Source organism: Urocitellus parryii, chromosome 9, assembly GCF_045843805.1.
Source record: "Urocitellus parryii isolate mUroPar1 chromosome 9, mUroPar1.hap1, whole genome shotgun sequence".
Classification (NCBI taxonomy): domain Eukaryota; kingdom Metazoa; phylum Chordata; class Mammalia; order Rodentia; family Sciuridae; genus Urocitellus; species Urocitellus parryii.
Window position 1 is genome coordinate 66,687,730 of NC_135539.1, and position 18,969 is coordinate 66,706,698.

The window sequence follows — 18,969 nt, forward strand, 5'->3', positions numbered from 1 at the left end:
ATTTTAGAACATATTTATACTTTGATTATATTAAGACAATCAAATTTGATAGAAGGTTATTGTTCAACTTTTCTAATATTAATTTTGTTAATTCCTTGGAATGCATGAATCATACAAATAATTGCCAATATAATTTTTAAGTACATATTCAAGTGACTTGCTTTGGTTCTGTTCTGAGACATCAGAGTAGTAGAAGCATTGTATGCTTCTCAGTTAGGGGTGAATGAAATAATAAAATATTCAAGGTAGAGGTTTCTGGAGATCTTTCCTCAACGGTCACCCAACAGATTATATGTAGCCAGTATTGTGTTAGAATTTGTGGTTCTGGTGATAATACAAAGTTATTGGAGCTATTAGGAAGAAAATTAAGCTTGAAGTTTCAGTCTTTTCTGAGCTCAAATGACATTTTTTTAAACAGAAAGAGAGAGAAAATATGAATATATGAATCTTTTTTTGTAGATGGACACAGTACAATGCCTTTTACTTTTATGTGGTGCCAAGAATCGAACCCGAGTTGTGCTAGGTGAGCACTCTACTGCTGAGCCACAATCCCAGCCCTCAAATGACTTTTTCACGTTGGCAAAGTTGTACATATTGGTTTAGATTATAGAATTTATAAAAATTATAAAGTGTTCCAGTTAGAAATTTTAAAAAGAAAACAACCTTCTAAGAATGGTTTCTGTTACAAAGTCTCAAGTTAACTTTTTTAAAAAAGGCTCTGTTAAGATTCTAGGAGAATATATCCATTATGTTAATGTTATAGACTTCAATAGTTATTTTAAATAGACAGTTTCATTAACAGCAGCATGCAGCACAAATTAAAATGTAGCTTTGAGTCAGCAAGAAAGTGCAAATAGGCAAGTTGCTCTTCATTTAACTAATATGTGTTTTTTCTTTTGCAACAGACCTTATTAAATTGTATATATAATGAAAGAGTAGGCAAATGAAATTAGGAAATATATAAATACTCTATTCTAGATGAAATTGTTTAACAATTGGTGGCAGAGCAGATATATTTATTGAACTGCTCTGAAATATCTCTGACATAATCAATTCATTTACATAGTGTATAAAACACAATTCTTTGTGAATATTAGTTTATTTTAATCATTAATGACTTGTGCTAAATGAATCAGTGATACAAAATAGATAGAATTTTATATTGAATATTAGAAAACTGTGGGACTGGGGATGTGGCTCAAGTGGTAGCACACTCACCTGGTGTGCATGAGGCACTGGGTTCGATTCTCAGTACCACATAAAAATGAAATAAAGATATTGTGTCCACCTTAAACTGAAAAATAAATATTAAAAAAAGAAACTTATGATAGAAAATTCTGGAAAAACCAAGTCTTAATCTTTGTTTATGTTAACATTGCCAAAGTTATTAATAATTTGAATATCCCTGAACCTTCATGTGAAATGGCAAGTTATTGACCAAACAGAGCTATTATTAGAATAGATATCCTTATAAACCATTTCTGTGAAATTTCTAGAGATTCAAACTAGTAAGAATATATTACCCTTCCCTTTTCTTATTCTTTCCCCTACATCTCTTTCTGCCTACCTTCCTTCATATCTTCTTCCCATTCATCATTTTCTGAGTATTTACTAAGTGCTTAGAAGAATTATCTATATTTGGTATACAAAAATTAACAGGATAAACAAGGGCTGGACCCTTAAGGAGTTTCTATTGCAATGTGGGGCTAGTGATGACAGGCAATAAAGAAGAATATATCAGGCTTTGATCAAAATGAAATAGTATCATGTGATATTGAATGACTTTGAAGTTATAGAATTCTTATGGCCACCATTTAAGTTGGGTATTATCCTCACTTTACATTTAAATAAATCAAAACATATTATCTTAAGAAACTGGTCGATGTTACTTGGGGAAGTTAGAATTGGCACTCAGATCTGTTTTACTTTACAACTTATTATATCTTTTAGCTACTGTGCTGTACTATGTTCTCATATGTTATAGTGCCATTTGATCTTATATTTTAAAGCAAATAGACCCAGCCAACCCTGCCCCATTATAGTAATGTAAACTGTAGATGGGCATTAATTCCTTCTTTCTCTATATTCTGCCTCATCAAAACTTAACTGAGATGGACATCATTACCCTAGGTACATGTATGATTGCACAATTGGTGCATAGCTATACTGAGTATGCCCAGAGAATTGAAATGTTGCATTCCATTTGTGTACAATGAATTAAAATGCATTCTGCTGTCATGTACAACTAAGTTGAAAAAATAAAAGTTATATATAAATAACTAAAAAACCCTTAAATGTCCTAATTCATTTATAATATACTCACTAATAAAATAAATAAATTAAGTTCTTCCACACTCCCAGCTTATGACTTTGTAAGTTCATTGGCTCTGCTTATTTCTGTTCTGCACACTTTTGAATTTAATGGCATTCTTAATCCCTTAACCCAAGGAACAAATTATATAATAATTGTGTGTGTGTGTGTGTGTGTGTGTAAGTATCTGAATGTCAGAGTGGTGGTAAGGGTAAATATGGTAAGAAGAAGAGTAGAAAAAATATCAGAAGAAATCTCTTTCTTTGTATGCTGCCTAAGAAGCATCATTTAAATAACCTTCTACTCCATCTGGTGGCAGCAATGCTAATTATGAATTATGAAGAGCATCTAAAGTGACTGTAACATATTTATATATGCCTTCAGAGATATAAAATACTTAATGATTACCAGACCTCAATTACCAGGTTCTCTTGAGGCACTTGCATTTACTTATGTTTATTTATAAAGCCAGTTATTTATTAAGTAGGTTAAAAATAGCTTTTAAAAATTAATGGACTAGTTATAGTAATTTGCCTGCTATTTTAAAAATATTATGAGGGAGAAATAATTGGTGTTTTTTTTCTAAATTCCTAGCATGTTAATTTTTTAAGTCCATCAAATATTATGTAAGCAAAGGACTTTGCACAATTACCAATTCATGTCTTCATTAACCATTTGTTCATTATTATTTAGCAGATTTTCAAAAAGGATACTGGCTTGCGAATGAGAAGTTCACAGTCTAATAAGGAAATGTGAATACACACACATATTTATATACATACATTTATATATGTGTGTGTATAGATAGATCTACATATATCTTACCACTTATGTATATAGCGGTAAGTGCTATGTAGGAAAGTAATGAAAGTAGAGAAAGCACAGTAGAATTAGAGAGAACAATAGAGAAAGAGGAAATTTATTCAGGTGTGTTTTTTTCCAAGGACTTCTCTGAGGTGACAAAATTTAATCTGAGCTCTCAAGGATAACCAGGTTGGGGAGAGAGAATAATAGTGGTGGGAGACTAGTGTTCCAGAAAGGGAAAGCCACATCTCTAATGGTGCCAAAGTGTGAAGAAGCTTGGAGAATTCTAGAGGCCATCATGGATAGAATACATGAAGAGTGGGAGATTGGCTAGGAATGAATTTGGAGAGGTAGTTAGGAGCCAGTTATTCAGTTATTCTAAAGCCATAGTAAAGAGTTTCATTTTATTAGAATTGCATTTGGAAGCTACTGAAGATTTGAGCCAGGAAAATAGATGATTTCGTTTATTGGATCCCGTTGATGGTCCTTTTTATTGATTATTAAACCAGTTTCTCAAGCTTCTCTGTATAGAATATATTAGTAAGGGACAGGCATAAAAATAGGGGAAATGGTAAGCCACTGAATTAGTCTTGGTGGGGGCAGTGGCAGCAATATGAACAGGGAAGAGTGGCTAAATTTGAGGTACACTTGAAGATAGAACTGACAAAACTTGCTGATGAATTTGATGTAGGAGGTAAGAAAGAAAAGAAAAATCAAGTTTGATTCCCTGAAGTTTATAGTATGGAGAACTGGGTGAAGAATAGTATTATTTAGTAAAATTAGGAAGATAGGAAACAGGGAAGAGACTGTTTGAAGAATGAGAGAAGGAAAAATCAAAAGTTCCATTTTAGGCATTTTAAGTTTAGCTAAGCTTGACAAACTTCACAAATGGAAATACCAGATTCTAAGTTATATTGAAATTTCACATAAACAATGAAAAAGGTTTTAGTATAAATGTATGCCAAATATTACATGGGGCTGACGCTCAAGCATTATTTATATTGTTTATCTGAAATTTATACTTACCTGAGCCTCTGATAGTTTATCTGTGAACCCTGAGGGTTAACCTGCCTATGAGAAATCAAAGTGGAATGCCTGTTAGATACACAAGCCAGTGCCCAGTGGAGGAGGGGATAGAACTACAAATTACAAATCAGAATACTTTAAATACAGGAATTTAAGCTGTAATAGGGAATGAGATTTTCCACAGAGGAAATATAGAAAAGAGAAAACTAGAAGAAACACACAGGAGTGAACTCTTCAATGTTCTAAAGTAAAGTAGAATGTAAGAACCCTTTGAATATTTGAGGAGTAGCCAAAGAGATGACAGGGAAGCCGGATTATTTTCATATTACAAAATTTAGGAGAGGAGAGTGTTTAAAAGTAGAGAACAGCCAACTGTGCTGGTTACTACTTAGTGATAGAATACAATGAAGGTGGAAAAAATGCAGTGGATTTAGCAACATAGAGGTTATTGTTAACCTTAGCCATACATTTTTATATAATGGTTGAGAAAGTAGAAAAACCACATGCCCAAATCTTTTCTATTTGGGATAAAGCAGAGAAACAGCATGTTGACTAGACAGTGATAGTTAAAAACAAAAAATTCTGAGCTTTACCATATGGAAGTTTTGGATAAAAAGGACATTTTTAAGTAATCTTTGGAATAGATAGAAGAAAATAAGGGCCAGTGAGATGGAGGAATGGAAAGTATGAGCCCCCTACAGAGATAAGGAAGGAGAAAGAGATCCAAAACAGAGGGAGTTGTTAACATAGCAGATGATGCAGTGCAATCAAGAAGAACGAGGCCTAAAATAGTGCATTGCTGTGGCCATACCACACTGTTTTAATTATTATGTTGTTAGTGGGACTAAAGTATTTGGTAGCTCATAGTCTTGATGCTCAAAAATATCTTGTATATTTTTAGTCTTTTCATATAATATTTGGAAAAAATGGTTAAATTCAGAATTCTTTTAGATCTAGATTTTTACTTGGATCACATTTAATACTGCAGAAACAATTGCCTGTTTATATGGAAAAATTAGGCTATGCCCTTATACACAATTTACAGTAAATTCCAAATGGCATTGCATCTATTAGTTTGATTATGGAGTTATTGAAAACTTGTCTGAGCCATTTCTGAGCACTAATAGGAGCAAGAAGTCTGATTTCATTGAACTCAGAGGCAGATTGGAGATAGAAAGGTAAAGAATGTAAATGTGTGCTTTTTCTCTATCTGCTAGGGTAAGCAGCTAGAGGGCATGACCTAATGGTCAAACAACAGAGTGAGGGTTCAGGGAGTTTTGTTTATTTTTAAAGGTAGAAAATAATAATAAGAAATTGTTAGAAAAGGAGAATAGCAGGTTGAAAATATAAGGGAAACATGGAATAATAAACAGCAAGGATCCATGAATAGCAGAAAGGAATATTATTCTGAGTACAGGTGGAGCTATTTATTTTGGACAGAAGATCTGAACTTCATTTGTGATTACAGAAGCAATGATGCTGATTGGACAGATACTCCTAATTTTGTGTTTAAACAACAAAGTAAAAGAAATTTTAGCTTAAATTTTTTGACTGGAATTTGGCACACAGTAATTTACTGAGTGTTCTTGGTTAAAGTGTGATAGAGACTTGAGAAAACTATTGAAAACTTGGTATAACCACTGTGGGAAGGAAAGGGGAAGTCCAAGTGCACATAAAAGGATTGCTGAGGGCTCAGGACAAGTTGGAAAGCACAGAGGAAAGGAGGGAAAGTAAGTTCTGTTAAGAGGAAGAAAAGACAGAAAGTTGAAAGATAAAAAGTATTAATATAGGTAATTATATCAACTAAATGGTTATTCTCTAAGGAATTGCAAATATTTTGCAAGTGGCATTTTGCTTTATGCCCCTATGTTTTTTCTTAAAGCAGATTTACAAAATGTTCACTCTCCAAGTTTGCTCAGTACATTTCCAGCATTAAAATGTGTGACCATTAATTAATTTTAGAGGAATCCCTAGGAGGAAAATAAATAACAGTAATTAGCATCTTCAGTTACAAATGAAAAAAATGATGCCTAACGATACTCCAGAGGTCAGTCTGTTAACCAGTTTACTCATAATTAAATAAACAATATCCTGCAAATTCAATGAAAAGAGATTATTTTATGATTTTCCAGTACAAGTATTAAACTGCATGGCATCCTGAGCCAATGCTGTCATAGGAACTCAGAGTATAGTTGTACTTAGGTTCATCCTCATTAAAACTAAAGCCAGGGCTTTATTTATTAAGTCATATTTTCCAAAGTAGCAGAGATAAGCAAATTGTGGATTGCTGTCTATTTTGAAAAGTCATCAAAAGAAGAAGAATGTTTCATGACATGTGAAAATGATATAAAATTCAAATGACAGTGTTCCTAAAGTTCAGTTGCAATACAGCCACACTTGCTTTTTCTATGTGTTTTTCTGCATGTTTTCTCTGTCTCTGAGTTCATACTCAAATGATAGAGTTGAATAGTTACAATTCAGACAGCATCCTGTAAAGCCTAAAATATTCACTATCTGGCCCTTAACAAAAAAAGTGTCATCTCTCTGAAAATACTATAAGTTGCCTAGTTCAATTTCCATCATCTTCTTCTTATTATTTATTTATTATTTATTTATTTAATTTTTATGTGGTGCTGAGGATTGAACCCATTGTCTCATACATGCAAGGCAAGCACTCTACCACTGAGCTGTTGGTCTCTCAGTACCTGCTTCTTAGTGCTAAGCATTCACTGGTGATGTACAGTGCATTTTGTCCTTGTGCATTCTGAAGTTTCTTACTAATTATTTCTTGTATCAGTGTTTCTCAAACACCGGTCATAAGTCATCCTTTGAGGGGTTGAAGAGGTCATTCATACCATTTCCCAAGATTGTTTGGGATCTGCAGTGTTTTTATTTTTATTTATTTTTTTGTCTTCTAGCTTTCACTCTTTACCCAGTTAAAATCACAGGGCTCTAAGGCTTCCTTTCCATTGGAGATTTTTAGTGATGATCTGTCATGAATCTAGGGGTCTATCTTACCTTTCCCTTCCAAGTCCATAAAAGGCATGCTCTATATACTTATAATTACATAATCTGGTTTCCTGAGAGCAAAAGTTGGTCCTCTTCTTGATGGGTTTTCTTCTCTGCAATATTTAAGAGAGATTTCTCTGGGGTTTCACCTCAATTGTAGATCTGAGCTCTTCCTCCAGATTACCTCTTGTGTATCTCTTCATCATAGATCAGAGAAAAGAAATGGACTGAACACTGACTGAGCACATGAACCTGAGCCATCATCTTCAGACTGAACTGAACTCTGGTTTACTCTGATATGTATGGTTAGATTATTTCAAGAAAAAATAGTATTGACCATACCTTCAGCTGGGTTCCTTTATAGTAGCCAAATAGCCAGTAAGAGAGAAAACAAGTTTCTCAAACAATAGCTCCATTAATTGATTGCTAATTGGCATTTGTAGAAGCTGAACATGGGTTTCCATTTTCCCTTTTAATTATCCATATTAGGATAACTGTTTAATTTGGAAGAAGACCAAGTTCACATGAAAAAATTTGAGTTCAAGAGAAGAGCATTCTCACTGACTTTTTAATCTTGCTTTGCAAAGCCTCTGAAGCTTTAATTATCTTTGTAATGCTAATTAGCAAAGTGACTATTTTTCATTTACAAGCATCCTGGAAAAATACAGAATTTTTGAGAAATTAAAATTTCTTTAAAGTGTGTTTACCCATTCTCATGATCTTCCACTTTATTTAATCATTTCACCTTAAAAATTTCTAAATTTAAATATAATACTATATTTTGATACTGCTGAGAGCTTTTAAGAAGAATATATTATTTTCTGCTTCAGAATATAATATTCAGATATAGTTATTTTGACATTATAGTAATTCAGTAACTTTTTAGCTGTAGTACAATATTAGGGTTCTCTAGAGGAACAGAATCAACAGGAAGTATAATTATAAAAAGGGGACTTATTAGGTTGACTTATTAAACCAGAACCTGGATAGTTCACAATGACCATGTGTAGGCTGGAGAGCTGGGAGACCCATTGCTGCACATTTCAAGAGACTAAAGCTCCAGAAAAAGAGGGATAAACTGTGCTACCCTAGTCTGAGACGTAATCCTTCTGGAGAATCACTGTTAAAGTCTGCTTTGGAAGAGTGAAGAAGCAAGAATCCTCCTATGATTACAGCAGCAATAAACAACCCTCAAGAAGAATTGAGCTTCCATCTGTCACTGCTTCTTTGTTCTTCCAACTTTTGTTCCATCCAAGCCTTCATCCTATTGTTTGGTTATGCCCATGGTTAGGGAGGATCTCCATTTCAATTGGCCATTCCACATGCCATTCATTCCTGGACACACCCTCACTGACACGTCCATAATTCTCTTAATCCTTGGCATCTCTTAATCCAAAAGTTGACAATTTAAATTAAGCATTGTAAGGACCACATTTAAAATAGATTAGAGGTAGAATTCATATTCTCATTTCTAAACTATTCAGCCATTTTCCTTATGAAAAGTAAGAAGAATAGGAAGCAAGGTGATTAGTAATAGCAGAATCTTAAAACCAATTTAAAAAGCCATAATCCTTATTGTTTTATGGCAATAGAAATTTAATTCATAATTACTACAGAGGCTATGATTATCCATATTTACTATTTGTTTACCTTTTATGTTTGAGCTTCAGGACTCTTTTTTAGACATAGAATTTTCTCTTCCTACTCAGTGCTCTCCTTAACTGAGCATATACAAATACTTCAACAGCATATAGCTGCTGTGCCCTGGCTATCTGATTCTATTTAAAAGTATCTCTGTAGGTGATTCAGTTAGTGATTAGAATAGTATGTGCTGGCAATGCCAAGATAACCAGTTTTTCTATTATGGGATCTTGTGATTTGAAATTTTCCCCTTCTGCTTTTGAATTCTTACCTTGGTCCTCACCCTTCTGACTGATAGATACTACTTGGCCTATGTAGACCCTATTATTAGACACTCACTGCTGGTAGGTGACAATTATTCCTCATATTCTTGTGTTGGGTAGGTCTCAGTTAAATACAAAAGACAATCAATTTCAGATGCAGCTTTTTAAAATTAAGATGAGTAGAACCCTTCTCAAACCTAACAAATGAGTTTCTTGAAATACAATATCCATGCTTATGTAATTTTTAAATTATCACAGTTATTTGTGAAATACCTCCAGGATTGGGAACCATTAATCTATAATCTTGAAAATGATCTTTTATGTCCTTTTCTATGGCTGGATGTAAACCCCGTAATCTGTATTTCTTATCTAGGATAGCAGAAATGAGACTTTTCTTTATTGATCTTGTGCTTGTCATAATCATATAAACACTAAAACTTGTGGCTATCATAGTTAATGAATATTTTTGGCTTTTCCTGGTCATGGATAAGTAAAATCAAGGAAAGTTATGTTCCTTGAAGATTGTGAATTTCAGGGACAATGAAGCATGAATGGAGAGAGAAGGGGCACCATTTGAATTGTTCAGAACTCCCTTGGTTAAATTAAATTTGTGAGCTGTTTTTCTCAGACCATAAAAATAACTATAAAGGGAATTTATTTTAAAATATCTATGAATTTAGAGAGGGCAAGAATGTGAAATCTGATTCTAAAAGAAATCAAATGTGGAAGAAAGTCCTTTATTGAACTGTTCTGGATGTTAGCAGTATGAAGTGACTAAGAGAAACAGTTAACTCTGCACAAACCAGAAAGGACGTTTGTGGCCTTTTTATTTTTTGTTTTACACAAATAAGTAAACAGAGGAATATTTGACTAAAAGTAAATGAGCAGTTAGGGGCAGTAACAAATTAACCAGTAATATAGAAGGCAAACACTAATAGTTGACCAGTGAGAGAAATATAGGAAATTACAAAAAGACATGATATAACAAAAGCAGACAGTAGATGAGAATCACATCTAAATGATAGAGGTAGCTCAAGTTCAATTGAACCCAATGCCCTTTCTTCTGTTTTCTCTGCCAGGGCAACCACAGACACCTCTGTGTTCCAGACCCATGTCCTCAATTGCCTAATTGATATCTTTGTTTATATATCAGTACATCAGTATGTTTAAAACCAGTGTGTGGATCTTTGTAAAATTTATTCTGCTTTCACTTTTTTGTGAATCAGGGACTACCGTACCATGTATCTGGGAGTCAGAACCACAGTATCATTTTTGACCCTTCTCTTTCTTCATTCTCTACAACCAATTAAACACAAAGTCCTGTCAATTTTGTACTCTCAAATTGATTCACTTCTCTTTCTCCTCTGTCACCACTGTAGTCTAAGAGCTCTTTCCTAGATTGTTATAATTTCTTCCTATATTCATCCACATCTTCTTTACAACATACCTGGATAGATCTTTTCTAAAATCTGTTTTTATCATTTAATACCAGTTCCTTTTCTCCAAAACCCTATGATGACTTTTCACTGCTGTATCCAAAACCATATTTAGAAGAAAAACACCAACATTATTGGCAGTGGTTATCATTACAACTTCAATTCTGACCTCCTTCCCCTTTCTTCTTTTTACTCCAGCTATGCCCTTCTTTTACTTGTAAGATATCCTGGGGTTGGATATCTGCTAGTTCTTTATTTGGAATGTTGTTGCTTTTCTCTATTTCCACTCCACCTAATCATCTCCTCCTTTTACTCCTTTACATATTCCAAATCTCAGTTTATCTACCAGCATCAATAAAACCTGTCCTAATCCCTCAGTGCTGGTCAGATTTCTTCTCTATGTCCCATTGCAGTTTTGGAGAGTTTTCCTGTAGAGTAAGGTTTGTTAAACTTCTGCACCATTAACAGTGGACTAGAGCTGTCCTCTGAAGAGCTTTGTTCTGGAGAGATATAAGTAGTAAACCAGGCTTCAACCCCCTAGAATCTATCCACTAGATGCATTGTCAAATATCCCTTGATGGGAACAAATTATTCCCAGTGGTTGAGAACCACAGATTTAGAGCAACTTCCTCTATCTCAGTCTATGATGTATGTCTTTCCCCAAAAAATGAATGCTCTGTGAGCACAAAAACTGTGTGTATGTGTGTGTTTAAAAGAATTGAAAAAAGTCCACTGATGGGGAATAAAGTCATCACTTGATTCCAATTTCCAAAGTTTATTCTTTTTTTATGTCCAGAAGGAAATTTCTTCTATAACATTATTGAATTTTACACTAGCATACTTTAAAAAATTTAATTAAATTAATTAATTTTATTTGTTCTTTTCAGGTATACACGGCAGTAGAATGTATTTTGACATACTATACATTCGAGGAGCATAACTCATTCTAATTATGATCCCATTCTTGTAGTTGTACATGAAAGGAGTTACACTGCTCATGTATTTGTATGTGAATATAGGAAAGTTGTATCTGATTCATTCTACTATCTCTCCTATTCCCATCTCCTTTCCCTTCCCTTAATCCCTCTGTCTAATCCAACGAATATTCTTCCCTCGTCCACCCTTATTATATGTTAGAATCCACATATCAAGGAGAATATTTGGCCTTTGGTTTTTTGGGGACTGACTTATTTCACTTAGCATGATTAGTCTACAGTTCTGTCCATTTACCAGCAAGTGCCATAATTTTATTCTTTTTTATGGCTGAGTAATAGTCCATTGTGTGTATATATATCACATTTTCTTTATACATTCTTCTGTGAAGGGCACCTAAATTGGTTCCATAGCTTAGCTATTGTGAATTAAGTGGCTATAAACATTGATGTGGCTGTGTCAATGTGGTATATTCATTTTAAGACCTTTGGATATATAACAAGGAATGGGATAACTAGGTCAAATGGTGGTTCCATTCCAAGTTTTCCTAGGAATATCCATACTGCTTTCCGTAGTGGTTGCACCAATTTGCATTTCCACCAGTGAATCTTTCCCCCCACATCCTTTACAACATTTATTATTACTTGTATTTTTGATAATTGCCACTCTGACTGGAGTGAGATAGAATCACAGTGCAGTTTTAATTTGAATTTCTCTAATTGCTAGAGATGTGGATAAAGATTTCCCTAGAAAAATATAATGGATGCTTCTAGTCCACTACTGAAAAGCTCCAGATCATTAAACTTCTCAAGGGGGGTCCTCTACTTCACTATATCTAAATAGTCACCCTAAAACCTCTTACATTCTTCATGCAGTTTATGACATGTTGGTATTAATAACTGTTTGGAAGCAGCCTATATCTATACCATAGCTAATGTGCAAGCTTGAGATGGAGTACAAAACCTTTTATAGATGTAACAGGAATCCATTCTCTACTTTTTGTGAGGTATTTTCTAGCAGCTCCAGGTGACTTGTGAAAGAGTTAAACATAAACACATTAAAAACAAGTGACAGAATAGATAGAATGGATATACAGAGAAAGTAACATTTTATTCTAAATGGAAATATCAGGAATGTCTTCCAGAAAAAGTGAGATTTGAAACTTTCAAAGATGTGTAGGAATTTTATAGATAAGAGAACAGCATTTATAAAGTTCTTGGGATTAAAAAGAGCACAATATATTCAAAGAATGGCTGTGGACAGAGCACAGCATGTAGCAGTGGATTGTTTGATGAGGGTGGAAAGGTTAGTAAGGGATAGAATATGGATAGTTTTAATGCTAACCTATGAAAATGGGATTTATATATAGCAGAACATCCAAGTGATTCATGAAGGGAAACAACGTGGTTACATTTGTATTTGGCAGAAATCTCTCCGGCTGAATGTGGAAGATGGCTTAGAATGTGTGAAACTGCAAGTATAGAGACCACTTATAGATTTGTTATAATTATTTCCAAGAAAAATTGTTTAAAACATGGTTTAAGGCAGCAACATTAGAAATGGAAGAAAGCAAATGGTTTAAAAGACCATTAGGAAGTGGAAATGACATTATATTAGCAATGATGATGACAGAGACTGAGGAGAGACTAGGATGACCATCAAGTTTATAATATTATTTTCTACATGAGTTGTGAAGCCATTAACCAAGAAAGGGTATTTGAAAGGAACACATGTCAATGAATGAAGATGTATTTGATTTTAGACAGGCTAAGTTTAAGTCATTCACGGACCTCTAGTTTGCGGAGTTAGGACTGGCACTCAAAAGAGAGGTCAGAACTAGAGATGGATTTGAGTTACATGGCAGAGTATTAACTGATGCTATTGGAAAGGAAAAACTGTCCCAGGGAATGGGTGTGGAGAAAATGGGTGAACTCTAAGACCCCGTACTCAGATTTTATTGAAAAAACTTGTATTACTTACAGAATTTGTATTTTAAGATTTGGTAAGAAAAAGTAATCAAATCATTTTCATGTCCATTTGTGCTGATTTTATTTATTCTGCTGGTATCAGAACTAATGATGAAATAAGTACTCACTTCTATTTACAGATCTATGTGAGTCAGGAAGTCACAAAATCTTTGTAAATTTTACAAGTCTGAAAACAGCCTTCCCAATATGTACTTTTCAGACCACAGGCACATGGTGAGAGAGTTCTTGTCTTATAAAAGCAGAGTAAAAATAGAGTTTGAAAATAATTTAGATAGGTTATGAATTGATTCAACATTAGTGAATCCAGTCTTTTTAATGACTTTTTGTATTTTATCCTCTTCAGATTGTATTTATCTGTTGCTTTCTATTATAGAACTTCTTGTATTTTGTGTAATTTATGAGCTATTCATATTAATGACTAGATGTACAATTATGGTCATTTTAATTAAACAAGAAACATTCAATTTAATTATTCCATGGTTGACATACTCAAATCAAATTCTAGACTATTGCTTATTGTATTAAGTTACTGTAAAAGTGTGACTGCCAAAATCAGTTGTAAACAACCAGGTGATATGAACAGATTCTGACATGAATTGATTTGAACATTCAATAGCAATGAATACAACAGTTTTTCTACAATAGCCGTAAGACAAATTTGTAAACCTTTTGTATTTATAGTGATATTTAAATCAGCATCTAAGATAGAGAAGATTAATTCAACAATATTTTCTGTTAGTTTTAATAATAGCAAATGGAGTTTTTGTTGGCTTATTTGTTTTTATGGTGCCCTTTGGATAAAAGGCATTATCTGTGGCTGGGAGAGTGACTTATGAACTGAAAGGTCATAAAAAATGCTATTTCAAAGTTAAACACAATTGAAATATATAACAAAAACTCACTCCTTTCAGAATTGAATTTAAGAAGTCACTGAATGGCAAATTGCTTATGCCTAAAGAGAACTAGAATTTAAACATAACAATAGATTTGTAGAGGCTATTTACAAAATAATTTTGTTTATTCAGAATAAATAAACATATTAATATGTTTTAGATAGTTATGGCACATTTTATTGTATATAGCATTTTCTTGAAGAAGACAGAGCCAGCAAATGCAGAGCCAATATACAAAGTCAAGTCAAAGACTGAAAAATAAATACATTTAGTCACCACTTGTATTTATGGTACTCCTAGGCTCTCACAGACTGGATACTCTGAGCTTATTTTTGTCAATTTCTTGATTTTTTATGTATATGTGGTTCTCTGATTTATTTTTTCATAAATATCAGTAAAATCTTAACTTTCTAAAAGAAAAAAAAACTAAATAGGCTGAAAATAAGTAAATAAAACAAAGAAAATAATCACACACACAGAGTCTTTTTAAAAACTGTGTCTGGCACTTTGCCTGATATTGTAGGGAACAATCAAAAAACAAACAGCTTTGATTGTGTAAGAAGTCAATGAAACTGAGACCTAAAAAGTAAGCTAAAGTTAGCTAGGTGAGGTTGGGGAGGGAAGTGGAAATAGGCCACTGTGAGGAACAGGGTGAGTTGGGCAGCCCAACACTGGGTTGTCAGTGCATTTGTAGAACTGAAGCATAATTAGGTTGGCCTCCCTTCTAGGGCTGCAAAAAATAAAACATCTGAAAACAGGGGTAACTTGACTTATCCTTTTGGGATCATTTTTCTTTCTTTCTCTTTCCAGATTACTCTTTCTAAAATTTCAAGAATTATGTTGAATTGGAGTTGAAAGATTGGACACCCTTGTCTTGTTCCTGATTTTAGCAGAAATGCTTTCAGGGTTCCCCACTACATATTCAGTATGATATTGCCAGTGGGCTTGCCATACATACCCTTTTTTATGTTGAGGTATGATTCTTCAGTGCCTAATATATTCAGGAATTTTACCAAGAAGGAATGTTGAATTTTGTCCAATGATTTATCTACATCTGTTGATATATCCTATGATTTTTATTGTAAAATCCATTTATGTGCTCTATTCCATTTATTGATTGGCATATGTTAAATCATACTTGCATCCATGGAATAAAACCAACTTGATCATGATATGTGATCTTTTTAATATGGCTTTTCTGTTAAATTTGATTTTCAAGTATTTCATCAAGGATTTTTGTCTTGTTGTTCATCAAGGATATTGTTGTATAGTTTACTTTTTTGTCATATCCTTATCAGACTTTGGTAGCAGGGTATTACTGGCTTCATAGAGTTTAGAATTGTTTGTTTCCTTTCTATTTTAGGGAAAGTTTTGAAGACCATGTATTATTTCTTTTTTAAAATTTGGTAAAATTCAGCAGTGAATCCATACAATCCTGGACTTTTTTCTTTGCTTTGTAGAAAGAAATTTGTCCATTTCTTCTAGATTTTCCAAATTCCTATCATATCATTTTTCAGAGTGTTCTCTAATAAGCCTATGAATTTCAGTGGTATCTGTTTTGAAATAGTGTCCTGCTTTAACCTCTAATTTTATTTATTTCAATCCCCCACTCCCACCCTCACCCCCACCCCTCTCTCTGTTAGTTTAGCTAGGAGTTTGTCAATTTTGTTTAACTTTTCAAACAACCAACTCCTTTGTTCATTTGTCTTTTGTATTGGTTTCTTATTCTCTAACTTATTTCTGCCTTATTCTTATCATTTATTTCCTTCTAATAATTTTGCATTTAGTTTAGTTTGTTCTTGTTTTCTGAGACTTGAGATGAAGAATTATTACTTATTTGTTATCTCTCTTTTTTTAATTTAGCTACTCACATATTCCCCTCTTAGTATTGCCTTTTTTGTTGCTGTATCTCACAGGTTCTGGTATATTGTGTTTCCATTTTTATTTGATTCTAGGAATATTTTATCTGCCCCCCTTCATTTTTCAATGTCTCACTATTTATTCAAAAATATACTGTTCAATCTCCATGTATTTTTATCATTTCTACAGTTTCTCTTGCTGTTGATTTCTAATCCATTCTTTCATGGTCTAATCAGATGCAAGAAATTATTTCATTAATTTTTTTGTTAAAACTTGCTTTATTGTCTAATGTGATTTATTTTGAAAAATAAAAAGATCCATGAGTGATGAGAAGTATGTATATTCTTCAATTATTGGATGAAATATTCTGTAGAAGTTTGTTAAACTCATTTGATCTGTTTGATCTTTCTTTGTTTATTTTTTGGGGGGGGTCTAGATGAGAATGGGATATTGAAGTCACATTGTCTTGGGGTCTGTCTATCCCTTAATATTTAGTAGTGTTTGCTTTATAAAATTGGGTGCTCTCATATTTGCTGCATTTATGTTTATAATTAATTGTTCCTTTTATCAATATGTAGTGAGAATCTTTGTGTCTTCTGATTTTGGCACAATGACAGTTTTATCAGATATGAGTAGAGCTACTCATGCTTGCTTTTAAATTCCATTTGCTTTGAATATCCTTTTCCATTCTTTCACTTTCAGTGTGTGTATATCTTTGCTAATAGGCAAGTTTCTTATAAGCAGTGATTGTTGGATCTTGTTTTCTAATCCAGTCAGCCTGTTTGTATCTTTTAGTTAGAGAATTAAGATAATTTACATTCAGTATTATTACTAAAGATATGTACTTTTCCCCATCATTTTCTTGTTTTTCTTCTCCTTGTTTTGAATCCTCTATTAATTTCCCTCCTCTTATTTATTGTAGAGGTTTGATAGATTTTGTATAAATGATGTTTTATTTTTTTCTACTTTTCATTTGCTTATCTACTATGCTAATGAGATTCTTTCTTTTTCTCTCATGAGTATGATTTTTATTTTTCCTCCTCTGGGTATAGAATTTCCTCAAATATTTTTTTTGTAATGTTGCTGTAGTAATCATGAATTCCCTTAGTTCATGCTTATCTTGTAGGGTCTTTATATCTTCTTTAATTTTGAATGATAATTTTAGTTGGTATAGTAATACAGGTTGGTGTTTATTTCCTTTTTGGACTTGAAATGTATAATTTCATGCCCTCCTGGCCTTTGGGATTTCTTTTCAGATCTGCTGTTGTTTTTGATGGATTTGCCTCGGCACTTCTCTCTTCCAGCTTTTAATATTCTTTCTTTGTCCGCAGTTTAACTATAATATATTGTGGAGAGGTTCTTTTCTGATAGTTTATTTGGGGTTTTAAATGCTTCCTATACCTGGATGTCCATGTCTTTTCCAAGATGTGGAAAATTTTCTGTTATTATTTCACTGAATAGGTTTTCCATGCCTTTACCTTGTAACTCTTCTCTCTCGTCTATTCCAATTATAATTAAGTTTTTTTCTTATAATAGTCCCAGAGATCTTATATGTTCTGTTCAATTTTTCTTATTTTATTCTTTATTACTGTATGTATGTTATAATTCATCAGCCTGGTTTCAAATCCTGATATTCTTTCTTCCACTTGATCTAGTCTATTGGTAAGGCTTTCAAGTCTGTTGTTGCTGTCTAATCTGACTTATTGAGAATTTTATTTCCAAGATTTCTGCTTATCACTTTTTCAAATTCTTCATCTCATTACTGAATTTCTTATTCATATCCTGCATTGTCTTCCTTAATTCATCAATTGGTTTTCTGTATTCTCTTGAAATTCATTATTTTTTAAAAACTATTGTTTAAATTCTTTATTCAGCTTTTATTGTCTTTAGTATCTTTGGAATCTGTTACTATAGATTTATTAATTTTTGTACATATCAAATTGACTTGTTTTTTCATATTACTTGTGTTTCTATGCTGAGATTTGTGTATCTTTTGGGGAAGATTTTGCCTTAATTTAATGTGAGGGTCTTCTTAATGATACCTTCTTTGGATGATATAACTTGGGGTATTGGTTTGTTCTGTAGGGTGAAGTTTAACTCCAGTTGAACATTATAGTGTAATCTTTCTGTGGCTTCTCTAACTATGATTTAGTATTTTTTGACATTATACTGTATTGGAGCCTGAGTATCACACTTTCTTTATAGGTCTCACAATAGTGGAGTCCCTCTGGTAATCCAGGTTGGGATGGTGTAGACTGCAGAGTATGTGAGGCGTAGTGTCAGTGGTTACTATTACAATGGGAATGGAAGCTGCGTTAGGTTGTGGTGGTTTCCACAGGCACAGTTGAAATTGGCTGTTTGCTTAGGATTCTGATATTGTCTGTTGTAACTCTGGTGGAGGATCTGAAACACCTGCAAGTTTATTTCCCTCCTTTAAGTAGAAGTGACTTCCAGGAATGAGTGAGATTGAGTTGTGTCAAGAGCTGGGCTTATTTCTCTCAACAAACTTGGGAGTGTAGCTCAAGGATAGAGCCGCCTTCCCAATGTACATAAGTAAGATTCTGGATTTAATGTCCAGCTTGGGAAGAGAGAGAATGTGGAGCAGGGGAGAAGGGGGGAGGCAGGCAGGAAGGGGCAGGGGGGGAGAGAGAGAGAGAGAGAGAGAGAGAGAGAGAGAGAGAGAGAGAGAAAGAAATAGAATAATAAAAGTAGATAAGAAACTAAAAAGTGGACAAAGAAGGGAGAAAGACTACACATAGAAATAAAAATGGTAAAGGAAGAAAAAATTAAGAGGAAAAAATCTGA

The 18,969-nt window shown here is 33.3% G+C and overlaps 1 protein-coding gene across 1 annotated transcript in view; it reads left to right on the forward strand.

Moving 5' to 3' along the window:
• Positions 1–18,969, forward strand: part of Gpr158 (G protein-coupled receptor 158) — a 401,208-nt gene that overhangs the window by 239,023 nt on the left and 143,216 nt on the right. The window lies entirely within an intron of this gene.